At 49.5% G+C, this 14,363-nt stretch overlaps 1 pseudogene; it reads right to left on the bottom strand.

Moving 5' to 3' along the window:
- Window positions 1-206: 206 nt before the first annotated feature.
- On the bottom strand, window positions 207-1,161 carry LOC138808610 (transcriptional regulator protein Pur-beta-like; annotated as a pseudogene).
- Between the last annotated feature and the right edge of the window lie 13,202 nt (window positions 1,162-14,363).

The following is a 14,363-nucleotide window of genomic DNA, read 5'->3' as shown; positions in this document are numbered from 1 at the left end:
TTCAAGACTGTTGTCTTATGGTTATTTCTCTTAACTATATTATTTTTTTTAATTTTGTTGGTTTTTTTTTCTCCCTTGGTGGCCTCCCGGGCTCCCTCTCCACTAGCTCACAGGGGAATGAGCAAGAATGGGAACTAGCCAGGGGGATGGGGGGTGGGGGGCGCGGGTAACAGGGTGGGGGAGGCCAGGGGGGGAAAGCTGCCATTTCAATCCTCATCCACCTCCTCGCCTTAGGACTCCTCACCACCCCCCCAGCATGACGCTTGTAAAGCTTATCCCTCTGCCGCTCCTGGATTTCTTTCATCTCATCTGCATACCGGCAGAAGGCGCCACCAAACTTGCCCCAGGCCTTGAAGGGCATGGTGATGGCATTGCAGTAGGACGGCTTCACCTCACTCACACAGTAGAAAAACTCTGTACTTGTTGCAGCCCACATCGAAGAAGAAACGTTTGGAGTCCACCGTAATAGAGGTGCCCTCCGGGAGTTCCCCGTACAGCCCCCCCCCCCCACCGGCACCGCCTCTTGGGCCTCCGGCCAGCTCGTGGTCTTCACCTCCGTAGTCATCGAGGAGCTTGGCGAGCGTGTCGGAATTCGATGAGACCTTGCGCAGGCAGCACCATGGTCTGGCCGCTCTGGAGGCCGCCAGGCCCTGGGCCTGCGCTAAAGCCGCCGACGCGGTTGACGGTCTGGCGGATGTGCAGGAAGGAGCCGCGCTGGTTCTCCTTGAGATCCAGGTAGTACTTGCAGTTCTCACACACCAGGAACTCGCTCTTGAGGTGCGCCGGCCTGCCGCCCTCCTCAGCGCCCGCTGCCAGCTGCTCGGGGCTGCTGGGGCCCAGCTGTGCGTAGTGATCGATGAAGTCGCCCAGCGAGTCACAGAAATTGGCCGCCACCACAATCGACAGCGTGAGGCGGCTCTTGGAGCTGCCCGTGCCCACCTCTGCGATCTTCAGGAAACCGCCCTTGGCGTTCTGCTTCACATCCAGGTAGAAGCGCTTGTTCTGGATGTCCAGCCACTTCGAGGCCAGCTTCTGCTTCTCCTGCTGGCCGCCACCGCGGGGTGCGGGCTGGAAGCCTCCCTTCCCGCCACCGCCGCCGCCACCGCCACCGCTGCCGCCACCACCGCCGCCGTGCTAGCTGCCATTGTTGCTGTCCACCATCTTCTTGGCTACTGCCTTGCCGCCGCCCACTGTGCTCTCGCCCCCTCCCTCCGCCCTGCGGCTCGCGCTCCAGGGCCCCCCAGCCTTGCCTGCCGGCTCCTCATGCGCTCCCGCTGCTCATCGCCGGCCGCCGCCATCCCCCATCCCCCAAGGAGAATTCTTGTGTGCTGGGCCAGTGGCTGTTACTGAGCTGGGGTACTCTACCCAAGTGGGCTTCCAGGTGCTCGCCAATGGTGACAAGGAGACTGTGGCCTGTCATCATAGGGCACCACCACCATTGGGTGACCACCTTCCAGGCTGCCTTTGCTGACCTTGATGACCGAAAGGCTGCCATACTTGCTGCCAGTGGTGAATAAGCCCATTTTATAGAGAGGAATTACTATTCTTAAGTGCGAAGACTGGCATTGGTTGAAGGTCACACGGCTGGAATGTATGGATTTGTACTCTGCTCATGCGACATTAAATTGAGTGTCAGAATTGAGCACCATCCACTGCAGGGCTGGTTGGAGCAACAGCTGGTGGGGTTCCTCCCTCAGGATCTCTGACTCAGTGTGTGTCTGTAAAACCCACTCTTAACTTTCACCTTCTACCTTGGGTAGCCTACATCAGGGTCTTTGGTTGAGTGCCAGGCTGTGCCTGCTGCCTGCTGCCTGCTTGCAGGTTGGCCTGCTCTGCAGCCAGCAAAAGCTGAAAGTGTTTCATGTACCATGCACACCAGAGACTCTAATGCATCTATGCCAACATCCTGAGGGCCACTGCCCAGCAGAGAGCACAGCTGAGCCTCAGAGACCTAGAAAACCTCTCTTGGAATGCTGGCTCTGTTCCCTCTTCCTTTTTGTCACACTGTCAAAAAACCTATATGTTCTAGACCAAGGAGTGGGTGGCTAGGCCAGTCCCTAATGGGACTTTGTTGCTGTACATGAGCACTTCTACCTGCCACATCCTGGGCTCGCAACCCACTGGTATAAGTGCTAGATAATCAGGCCACCACTTCACACTTCAGGATAAAAGAAGCTCACCTGAGGTCTTGGTGCAAAGTCTACATGTTCAGGGCTTGTGTTACTAGCCACGTCCTCACTAGGGGATCAATAGTGTACTCTCTGGGGCTTCTTCCTCTCTGGGAATGACCAGGCCTTGCTTTATTCAAAGGAGTGGCATCTTAGGCAGATCCAGGAGATGCGCAGAATGGATGTGTGCCTGACTTTCATGTAGAGACTTAGATGACTGAGCCAGCCATGGATGGACAGGGAAATGCTTCTGCATCCAAGTTGCCTTGATGAATTCTTACTTAGAAGATGACCTGGCTCTAAGCAGATCTCAAGGGGAAAACAAGAGTAGATGGGCTGGGCCACATCTATAATTCTAGTACTTAGGTGGAAGAGACAGGTAGAGAGCAGCTGGAGGCCAGGGTTTAACTTCATAGTGAGATTGTCTCAAAAGAAAGCCAACGACTGAGGAGGTAGACAAGTGGTTAAAGCAGTTTTCTACTGTGTGAAAGTGTCTGAGTTCAATTCCCAGCATTCTGAGGACAGCATAGACACAAGCTCTGTTTCCTGACCTCCTTTCAGAGGTAAAGGACCTAGCCACTTGATCAAGGTGCTTTACAATGAGAAAGACACCAATAGTACCTCAGTCTTGCACTGCCATTGAGCCTTCTTAATCTGTCTGTCCACTGATATGGACCAAGTCATGACTTCTGTTTCCCCACCACTAGGCCAGGGGACCCTTCCCTGTCTGTTCCTTCTCAGAAGGAACACAAGCCATGCTTCTCAGGTAGAACCAGAGTATTTTTGGCAGTTCCTAGGACCTGTTAGTCAGGCCGTCGACCTCAAGGAATCTGCTGTTCAAATGTGTGCCGAGGACCAGCTCTGTCGCGACGACGGAGGACACCTAGTGGAGGAACTGCCTCCGTCGATGTGGATGTGTAGGGACTGACAAAGCCACAGCTGAGGACAGAGATGGGGCCAGGGTCGCAAGGCTCCTTCCCCATTTGCACTTATCTCTGGATTACACCCAGCCATGTCCTCTGCTGCTCTGATACTGGAGATCGCTAGCAATAGGGGATCACACTGTGCATCTGTGGATTCTGATCTATGCCAAAGCATAGCCATTGGGAGTTGGTAAGGATTGCTGAAGAATGTCCTCTGGAGTTGGGGGGGGGGGGCTTTCATGATGTGATGTGTGTTGGCACAGGCGAGGGCAGTTCATAGGGAGTGCTGCCAAATCCCTCTTGAGGACTTCCTGCTTACCTGTTATCCTGCCCATGGTTACAGCTGGACTTGAGGTGGTTAGGTTGTGAGCTGACAGATCAGAGACCTTCTCTAAACAGAGCCCTGAGTTATCTGGAGGGATGACTTGGCCCTGTCTGATGGCATGGTAGCTGCTACCCAGCTCTGGCTCTTTTGGCTTAGTGGGTGTGGAGGCCATCGTGCAGGTGAGGAAGGTCCTTTCCTTCTGGCAGCCCAAGGAGGAGATGTGGTTTGTCTCTACCTCTGGGCATTGCATTTTTGTCTTATAAGCTTAAATGTCTCTGGTCCTGGAGGAGCTCAGAGTCCAGAAGCAGAGAAATGACAAAGTAAGTCCTGACAAACTTGCTTGTTACTAGTGGCAAAAGGTAGCCCAAGGTGTAGGCTGTCAGGCACTCTGGACCTCAGACATGCAATTATTCTAGTCCAATGCCATCAAGACCTGCCCTGCAGGCAGAACACTTACGTCATGGGAAGATATGGTGTAGTAAACGCCAGGTGGGTTTGCCATGGAGATGCTCTCCAGGGTCAGACTCTTGAGTGGGGGTGGGGAACTTCACCTACCCCTACCAAGTGCTGAAGGGCATTCTTTCCACTAGGAAATAGCATTTTGTCATTAATGGGAAGGGAGTTTGGGGGACAGATTGCATAAGCAGGGTACAAGCAAGATAGCTGGTAGCGAGTGGTGAAAGCTGCACTGCAGAATGAGGAACAGGAGGCTGTAAACAGTTTACAAGGAGCCTTGAGTAGGTTGAGGTTTAAGTGAGCTCAGTGGGCGAGACCAAAGGCAGAGAGACTAGTGTTCAAGGCTAAGACTGAAAGGGGTTTTGAGAATCGTGAGGGCCCTGAGGTTGAGGTAACAGAGGTAGGATTGGGCTTGGCTGTATGGGGTTGTGGATGCAGGAGCATGAGGGTTGGGACATGAGGGAGTGGTGGCATTCTGGCCTGTGCACATGGCATGAGTGAAGAGGGAAGGTACAGGGAAAGGACGTCTGAGGGCTCACTGGAGTCTGGGGCTAGGCCCTTGTATTGGGCCACTGAACCAGATGTGCTCGTAGTCTCTGAGTGATGCCTACACCCTTGGGAAGCAGACACACAGAAGATGAGCCTTTTCCAGGTTGCACCTACATACATTCAGGCATTTGATCTGTGTAGAGATCTGTGGTCCCATTGTGTGTGGTCAGGTTGAATTGGCCCAGGTCACTAGACAGGAATATAGACATCCTTTGCCCATAGGTCAGCTCTGAGGACCAGCAGAGTGGCAGAAGCACAACTGGAAGCTCGGTCCATGGAAAATCTGCACTATCCTTATCCTCCTTTTCCAAAGCCTGAGGTATCAGACACAGCAGGACAAGGCACTGCTGTCAAGGTACATAGGATATGATCTCTCAGTGGTAGCTTTTGAGAGTGTGAAATTGAGTTAAGCTGGGCAGTAATCTTTATCGACAAGAATCAAGGTTTCATTTTAGACACAGTATAGGAGGCATTAGCTGGTGAGTTACTGCTCCCATCGCTCAGCTCCATGGAAGTTTGTACTGGCCAGCCCAGTACTGTGAGTCCCATACAGGCCCATCATCCTTCCCCCTCTGGGACAGGTGGGAGGCCTCATAGGGACAGACAGCAAAAGACAGGGTCCTTGCTGTCCCAGAGCCTTCACTTGGATTAGCTTGTCACTTGACACTGGGAGGCAATTCTGGCCTCACTGTCATCTCTCATCCCACATGCCCACAAGCATGCCATGCCAACCTACCATCAACAATACAAGTCTATGGGCTCTGTTGCTGTCAGGGAAGGTGCCAGGCCCATCTGCATCCACGGGGACACAAACAGCCCCAACAGCAGCCACCCCATTCCCCTCCCTCCCACCCTCATTCTCCTTACTGCCCACATGCCGCCCCGGTCTTTTCAGACTTGTGCACAGGAGATGACCCCAGCTGGCAAACATCAGCTGACCCTCCACCTGCCTCAGTGTGACCACTAGGCACCTGCGTTGGTCACTCACTTGGGTGAGTGTGTGTGCACACTTGTTCCTACACAACACACTAACACTGGGTCGGGCTTACACACAGTCACACAGAGCTTTCTCTGCAATTACCACAATGCCCTAGGCACCTTCCTTCCCCAGACATCCTTGAAAATGAGATCACTGAAAAGGGCCCTGTGCCAATGTAATCCTAGCCCTGTCTCCATGCCCACTATCCAACACTCCCCCAGTTTAGACACTCATCACAGGAGAAAGAAGCTTGATGCCCACATGTGAAATGAGGTATCACAAGAGCTGCCTCTACCCATCTGCATTTCACTTGGCATGCTTTGGCTGAATTCTGACATTTCCCCTCCTAGCCAGTCCCAGGCCCAATACTGCCTCTCAGCTCTGTTGCCAGGGGCCGAACACCTTCCTCACCTTTTGTAGGCTTTCACACGTGTGTGTGTGTGTGTGTGTGTGTGTGTGTGTGTGTGTGTGTGTGTTTATCCCATGATCCTCCTCAGTTCCCCTTTCTAAAAGTGGTAGAGTTTTTCTGAGCTCCTGCCAGCAAGCCTCCAGGGAAATGGGTCTTACTTTGCCAAGAGATTCTGCCCATTCCTGGAGAGAAAATGGGATGATGGTTCTCATGATTATGGAGGACATGTATACCATATGGACAGTAACAAAGGGTACTTGTTGCAGATGCCCAGGGGGTATCCACAACCCTTTTGGCCCCATGGAGGCACGGTGCTCCAGCAAACAGGCCCTGTGAGTGACCAGGTGATCCTTGTCCTGCAAGGCTCTCACCGATTTGGTCAGCTGGAACACATCCAGGTCTCACCCAAGTGGACATGTAGGTCTTTGCAGAACCAGCTTTCACTCCTCTTCACCCCTTCACTGGCCTCTCTGTCATCTCTCCTCTTACAAGCCCCCAGGTGCACCCACTCACTCAACTTCCAGCCATCAACCCTGTAAGTCTGTGGGACTTGAAGCTGCCTGGGAAGGTGCCAGGCCCACAAACTACCATGTAACCACAAGTAGCCTCAACAGTTACCACACAGCATTTTCCATCCCCTCCCAACCAATGCTTCTTTCTGGCCTTATGCCACTCCCTGTCTTTTCAGACCTAGCAGTTATATAAACACACGCAAGGAAGGGCTGGCTGCATCTTCCTGTATGAGGCTCCCCCATGGAGTTCGTAGTCTCTGTCCTCCCATATCAGTGGAAACATCTGGAGGTGAGGCTGCAGGTGAAGGCGACTGGCTTGGTGCTGTTCCTTCCAAAGAAGGGATAGCCAGCCTTAGGTACAAACACACACACACACACACACACACACACACACACACACACACACACACAGGTGAAAGCCATTCAAGGGCAGAATACTGTCTCTTGTATATGGCAGAGACACCAGAAGGAGAATGTGTGTGTGTGGAGGGAGGCAGCATCGTGGAAGGCCTGATGTGGATCCTTTGGGGACTGATCTCCTGAGCTCTGCCGGCACTGCTGTTAGCACTGGCTTGCACCATCTTCCAGCTCCACTGACACCAGAGCAACAGCCATCACCACAAATGCACTGACCACAAGCTTCTGCATGCAGGGAATCTTGCCTAAGGGCTCTTCAGACAGCTCCAGAACTAAGCCCCACCTTGCACCAGCCCCTGCCACACACCTGACTGCCCTCTTACTCATTAATTCTCTGCCTTCTTTCCCATATGACCTACTGTTTCCTTTCTTTCTACTGTTCTTATTGTTAATTTCAAGAAAAAACTGGTACACAATGACTTCTCTCTGGTGGAAAAAAGTTCCAATCCGTGGCCCCAAATCATGTTTGAGTTGGTGCAGCCCCTGGCACTGTCTACTAGGAAACACAATCCTTGAACAGTTACCCTTCAGAGGACGTCCCCACTCTTTGCCTCCTTGTTTTTGGCAGTCAAGAAGCTATCCACCTTCCTTATTCTGGATTCCTTACCTTTTTGCTGGTAGCCTGTTATCTGCCCATAATTGTAGGAGTAGTACCTCTGATTTAGGTCACAGGCCTCTGTGTCCCAACAGTAAATGGAACTCAGAACCGAACTCACAGGGCATCTTCCTAAGGTGGCAGGGAATTTTGGAGGACAGGAGTGCAAAGGAAAACACGGAGGGAAGGGCCTACTCCAGTTGTTGCCCAGTCCAATGCAAGGAGAACTACTCTGGAGGGTACATGTTGGGGAGACATCCTGGGGCCCAAAGTTCACATAAAGTCCTATCAGCAGTTCTGTCACACAGGGATTTATGAGGGGGAAAGAGGAAGGGAGAGCCTGTTTGTCTAAAGATATGGCCAGCCCATGTCTTATCTTCTGCTGATGACCTCACATGAACAGTTGGAACTAACACACACACAAGCCCCTACAAAACAACTAGCATGTGTGCAAACCAATGCACACAGTCTTCAGATAGCATTTCTGGCCAGCATCCTGGCAGGTAGGTTGGAAGAAGCTGCTGGCTAGCACTGAAGAGAATGTAGAATGTTGTAGACGGACCACTGGGAGAACTCTCCCTAGATGAATCTGTGCTAGCTTGGAGAACCCATCCAAGCTCTGAAGAAATAGGTCACTCGAATTAATAACAGCGCCAATGCTGGGGTTTCCTGCCACAGGGACTTTTGCACAATTCATCAGGATAGCTTGGCAAGACTACTTACTCCTAACAGCACTGGGAAGTCCAAGGGGTTAGAAGGCTCTAGAATGTCCTTGCAGGCAGCACCAATGGATATTTCCAGTCCATGGCTAGCAGGAAATAGTGTGTGAGGGAGGGGAACATTAGATTTTGGAAGGGAGGTGAGGGGGAAGCTGTTGGACAGTCCCAATCTCTGTCAGAGAGACTGCAAGAACCCTAGCAAAAACCTTCCTTTTACTCAACAAAACAGGTATGGATATTTCATTGTGGAAAGCACTGCATCTGGCTTAGACATTCACGTGTGAGCAGAAACAGAGCAAGGAACCTCTGGCACCACCAGACATAAACCTTTTGACCTCCCTGACTGAACCTGACTAACCTGACTGGTTCTCCTGTGGCATGAATTCTGCCAGCCATTGTTTTGCTCACCAATGGATGCCATCCTGCAATGTGCTCCTCATGGGCCTGCTTTCCTAGAGGAAGGTTCATCACATGCCATGTCTACCCTCTGCATTCTCAGTGAAAGACAGGTGGCTTCCTTCAGGGCACTGAAGCAAAGACAAGGTCTTTAATTAGAAAAAAGAAAGAATTTCACAGGAATAAGAACAGGGGGATATTAAGAGTGGCTTTAGTAAGGAGCCATAAATGTCTGTTCCACACCTATATATGCTCCACTCCCATACTGAGTTTTATCACAACATCTAACTCTGTCACATGCAATGTGACAGAGGCGTCCCAGGAAGGAAAGTCCTTCAGAGTATTACCTCCAATTAAACATAAAAAATCCAGAAGAAATGACATGGCTCAAGAGGTAGTCAGTGTCACCCTTCAGGACAAAACCTCCGTGACAGTTACCTGGCCTTGAGTTTAAGCTCTACAACTGGCACTGAAATAATAATAGTAATAATTCTACAGAGATATGACAGATTTGTGGCCATTGGATAAGATGTCCACTCAAATCAGGTGATTGGGATAGTTAATATCTCGGAAAATATTTTTTGGTGGAGTCCTACTTTTCTTATCTTTGTGGCCAGGTGATCCTTGCTCTAAGTTTAGCAGTCCCATTACTTTGTTGGTTTCCATTCTGTGGTTGCTGGTGGCAACTTCAGTCTGAAAGAATTACAGCCCTGCATGCCCCTGTGGAAAACATTGGAGACCATACGAAGCCTTTACCAGCTTGTTAGCATCAGACAAAGTGTTGGCACAATCATCATCTCATGCTGAACCAGACAGTCATGACGCAGAGAAGCCATGCTGCTGAAAGGAAAACCTCCCCTTCCTACTGCTTTAACTCATGCCAACGTGCACTTACTTTTCATAATGTCACCCATTCAATACTGCCATACACATGCAATCACACTGTGCATGACTGTGAGGGACAGCACTGCAGGGACTGCTGATTTCACTGTATCTTGTTCCTTCGTTTTTCCTAGTACTACCCCAGCAAGGGGTAGGAAAACAACCACTGGGCCAAAGAGAAGCTGCACTTATAGGCTATTTTTCTAGAGTGGGTGTACCATTTGCACTCTGCTGCCATTGGATGAAATGTCTGAATCTCTCTGATCTTAACTAATATCACTATAACAAACATTGTTAGTGCAAATTTTTGTGAGGTCTGAGGTTACACCTCCAGTGTGCTTCAAATAGGTAATGGCATCCAAAACCCTGCCATGTGTTTGTCATCTATATTTGATGGTGGTCAAAGCTGACCGTACAAGTCTTTTGCTCACATTTCAGTTAGGTTGTATTTCTGTGTTCTGACCATGGATTTGTGAGCCATGTTCCAGAACATTTTACCGGACTGCGTAAGGTGACAAAATCAGAAAAAGGTGAAGGTTGCTCAGAGTCTAAATTTTTCAAGGACAAAGCTGAGATTCAAACATGGGCAGTGCGTGCTTGACACCATCGTGAGCAGTTGCTCACCACAATCATCACTGTGGGCATAGATGGACAGCCATTCAGAGGCACAGGTACCTCCTAGCATTATTAATTATGGGTACCTGTGACTGGTCTAGCTGATCTGAGGACAGCTAAGGAATACTTTAACTCACACACTAATGGGCTAATAAAAGTGACAAGGTTTCATTATGCTACAAGGTATTTTATACTCTGGATTCAATACTTTGGACAAGGAGCACTAAATTGTGACTGTATCACTTTTTGGGAGGCAGCAGGGGAAGCAAGTGAACAATCTCTGAAATGTGAAAGGTCATGAGCTACCACCTCCTATCCACATCCTAAGGCCCCTTTGCTAGACAAGAATGCATCTCCTCCCTAAAAGCATCCCCAGAAGAATGGCCCAGTATGAACCTAAGGAGGTTCTGTAAGCATCCAAAGAAAACCAGGTTTCAAGTGACTCAGTGGCAACAATAGATTTGCCAACCAACTGCCACCATTAGGAGGTCAGAGTGAGTTTACTTTGTGGCTTGGGTAGTAGGAATTGGAGGCTGACTTGATGGGTCTTCTGAAGAACGCTGCAGGATTAAATAAAGTGGCCAAGCAGATTGACACGCCACAGTACCTGTGCCCATATCACACAGTAGCTTATCACTAGGTGGTTCTACAGACTACCTGACAGTGCACAGAGGAAGGCTGCATAGCCAAGTGCTCAGGATACACTGACCAAAGGTTATTGCTGAGGAACAGAAATGAGCAGAACAGGCTCAGCTCCTCAGTAACCTGGACTCTCCCATTGGGTGAAGCACAAAAACTCTGAAGACATACAGGCCTGTGTTCAAGTCCTATTTCTAACACATTGGAGCAGATTAAGCCAGAGCTCAAGTTCTTCTGGTACAAAGCTGTGATAATATCCTTGTCTGTTAGGGAGAAGTCACATGTTGCTTGTTATACTCCAAGCTCAGTGGTAAAGGAAGCACATGTCCACAGACACAGATAGCTCTCATTCACTCATTGCCAATCTGGACACAGGTGACAATGCTGAACCCCAGAACCCAGACTGGTCATAAGAGGCCCTAATCCCTTCACCAACTTGGCAAAGTGAGACCTGTATTTCCAGCAAAGCAGAGGAACCACAAATTGCAGAGTCTCTGGAATTCCAGCACAAACTTCTTAATCCTGGTTCTTCACAATCTCTATAAGCGTAGTGCCCATCCCTCATGGTCACTATGTTGACTGAGTGTGGCTGAAGGCTCAGCCAATGCCAGAGGTAAAGGCAGCTTTCGGGGTATGCACAGAGTGCCTAGTGCCTGGGCCTCCAAACATTAGTGAGAACTAAGAGCAGAAATCCTGTGGTCAGGCCTCCTGAGCCCCATGCAGAACAGCAGCTGAACAACTGCCTTATCTTCAGCCACAGAACCAGGGGGACTGTTATCAGACTCAGCCAAAACACACAGGCTCAGAGTTGCAAAAGAACAAAGTTTCTGAACACTATAATCAAATTCCACTCAGAAGTGAACTGGAGGGAGACACATTCATCTACAAATACTGATAGATGGTAACCTGCCTCTATAAAACCTTAAAAGAGTCAAAAGATGGGGAAGATAAGGAGTAACAGCTTTCCCTGATAACCCTATAAGGGAAATGCATGCAAATACATGCTCCTTCTGAATAACTTCCTACTGACACTCTGCAATCACTTTGCTTATCATGGAAAAAGTTACCTTGCTGCCTAGCCAGCCAAAGACCTTCTTATCCATCCACTAAGGCTCAGTCGTAGAGTGCTTAGAGTGCAGAAGGCACTGGGTCCAAGCCCCAGCATTTTTCACACACAGAAACACCACCACTATATTGTGACACATGATCCTGATCAAGGGCTGTCAAAAACCAGATCCACAATCTTACAAACAGCCATAAAGAAAACATTCTGTTTGTTCTGAGATAAGGACATTTAATTGAATATTAATATGGCCCATCCCCTCTCCTGCTATTGAGAATGACTCAGGAAGTTTGCTGTTTCTAGGACACCAGCCCAAGCAGAAGCAGCACAAGCTTCATCAGCAGGTCCAACCTCTAGCTCCACAGAACCAAGAACATTATGCAAGACAGTCAATTCAGTCAACACTACTTCAGGATGTGTTTCATCGGTAACACAGGTCAAGCCATAGAGATCACAATGGCAGAAAACTCAACAACATCCACTTATGGCTGTTGGTAATACTCTGGTAAAAGAACTGCTCTTACAAAAGACTTAATGGCCTTTGGATGAGGCTCCATCAATGCTTGATACAGGATGCATGGTGTACTTCCCCTCCCTTGTTCACCCACAGCTCAGTGTGTGTAGTGCAGTGACTACACAAAGACAGCTGGGAGCCCAGATTACACAGGCACCATACAAATTCTAAGGAAGAGACCTTTCAAGACCCACACCCACTGCATCTGGGACAGACACCAAGTCACTGAGTCAGCAAGCCCAGCAAGCAGCAGGCATTCAGCAAACTGGGTCACAATGAAGGAAAATGGTAACATCTGAAAGAGTGTGCCCCAAGACCACTGATATTCTATGGGACCAGAGTACAATGGGCAGTGGGCAACATTTGCCTTCCAAACATCAACTTCCTAAAATCTGCAGGATACTGTCTGCACCCCTCCCCTCTATGTTGAGAGATCACTGTGCTAAGATTGTGCTGCAAATCTTCTTGTAGCCCTGATTAAAACTGAAAAATACTGAAGAGGAAGAAGAGGAACAGCCAGCAGGTGGCATGTGAACTACAGGGGAGCCAAGAAAGAATAGCAGAGGCCTATTTACAATGACATGAACAAACAATGAAATGAGAAGGCAAAATCAACAGCTTATCAGGAGCAGGAGAAAAAGACACCCAATTGGCAGGAGTCAGGCAGCTGGCCCACACTGCCATAGAACCATAATCTGCTCCCACAGGAAAACCCTTTGCAGCTGCCAGCACTGCCTGCCAGCCAGCCTGACACCATACTGTGCATTCTACCCTTCAGCCTCTAATCCATTTCACCCAAATTTCTGCTCAGATGCCCTTATAAGATCCCTAGGGCTGGGTGCTGGTGGCTCACACCTGTAATCCTAGCTACTTAGGAGGGTAAGATCTGAGGATCACAGTTCAAAGCCAGCCTGGGCAGGAAAGTCCGTGAGACACCTATCTCCAATTAGCTACTAGAAAACTAGAAGTGGCACAGTGGCTCAAATGATAGATCACTCGCCTTGAGCTGAAGATTACAGGGACAGGCATAGGACCAGAGTTCAAGCCCCATGACCTACAATAATAAGTAAATAAATAAATAAGTATATAAATAAATAAATAAGATCCCTAGGAACATAGCTCTTTGGCCTTACCAGGTCTCCTAGCCCCATGAATGGGATACTGACCTGCCACCCAAGACCAGCACAGCCAACCCAGGACACTAGGGCCAAGAGCAATGTAATGAATCCAACTACTAAGAGCAAGGATCCTCATCCTGGATGCCTGGCTAGTTCCACTTCAGTGTCTGACAGCTGTTGGGTACCTCATGCTCATTGGTCACCCTACTTGTCACAGAGTCCATGTGCACCAGGAGCCACACAGAGCAATGAGCCACAGCCATGTGAAGTCAGAACTTAAATGACCAGCACACAGAGTATAAAATAAAACCCACCTTGGAAAAACACACAGAATCAGGCAGGGGAGGTTCTGGGGACCTCACTTTAGACACCAGAGATGCCAGTGAATAGAGCTCATGGTGACTGCTTGCCCACAGAGAGTAAAACATTGGGTATGTCCACAGGACACACTGAGCTCACGTTTCCTCCCAGGGTGGTTGCATCAAATCTGGGTGCCCAGGAGTCCTGAGACAGGGCAGAGAAAAGGAGTGACAGGGACAAGCCTGCTGCTGGAGCCTTCACTCCCCAACTTCTCCCTAAAGAAAAAGCATGAGCTATTGAATCTACACTTGTGACCCCGCAGAGGCTATACAACCATGCATATCATGCAGATCTCTGGTCCACGGGGATCTATGGTCAGACAGCGATCTGTTACTTGTCACAGCAGTTAGTACAGAAAGTACCTCACTTTAAGCACACACTTTTCCTTTCTCTTGATAGTGCATTCTGTTTCATACAGTAAAATGAAGAGCAACGCCAGGCTCTCCTACCAAATCACTTCTCATGCCATTCCATCCAACAGTATGTTGAAAGTGAAAAAAGCAATCTTCATCATTTTTAAAGCAAACTGATGTTATTATGTCCAACATAACCAGCTAATTCTTTTTTTGGGGAGGGGTCCAGTCGTGGGGACTGAACTCTGGGCCTGGGCACTGTCCCTCAGCTCTTCAGCTCAAGGCTAGCGCTCTACCACTTGAGCCACAGCGCCATTTCCAGCTTTTTTCTTTCTGCTTAAGTGGAGCTGAGAAACCGAACCCAGGGCCTC

The sequence above is a fragment of the Dipodomys merriami genome, unplaced genomic scaffold (assembly GCF_024711535.1).
Source record: "Dipodomys merriami isolate MVZ:Mamm:240054 unplaced genomic scaffold, mDipMer1.0.p SCAF_46, whole genome shotgun sequence".
In the NCBI taxonomy this organism is placed as follows: Eukaryota; Metazoa; Chordata; class Mammalia; order Rodentia; family Heteromyidae; genus Dipodomys; species Dipodomys merriami.
The sequence above is the reverse complement of the archived record's forward strand: the minus strand, read 5'-3'. Positions and strand labels throughout refer to the sequence as shown.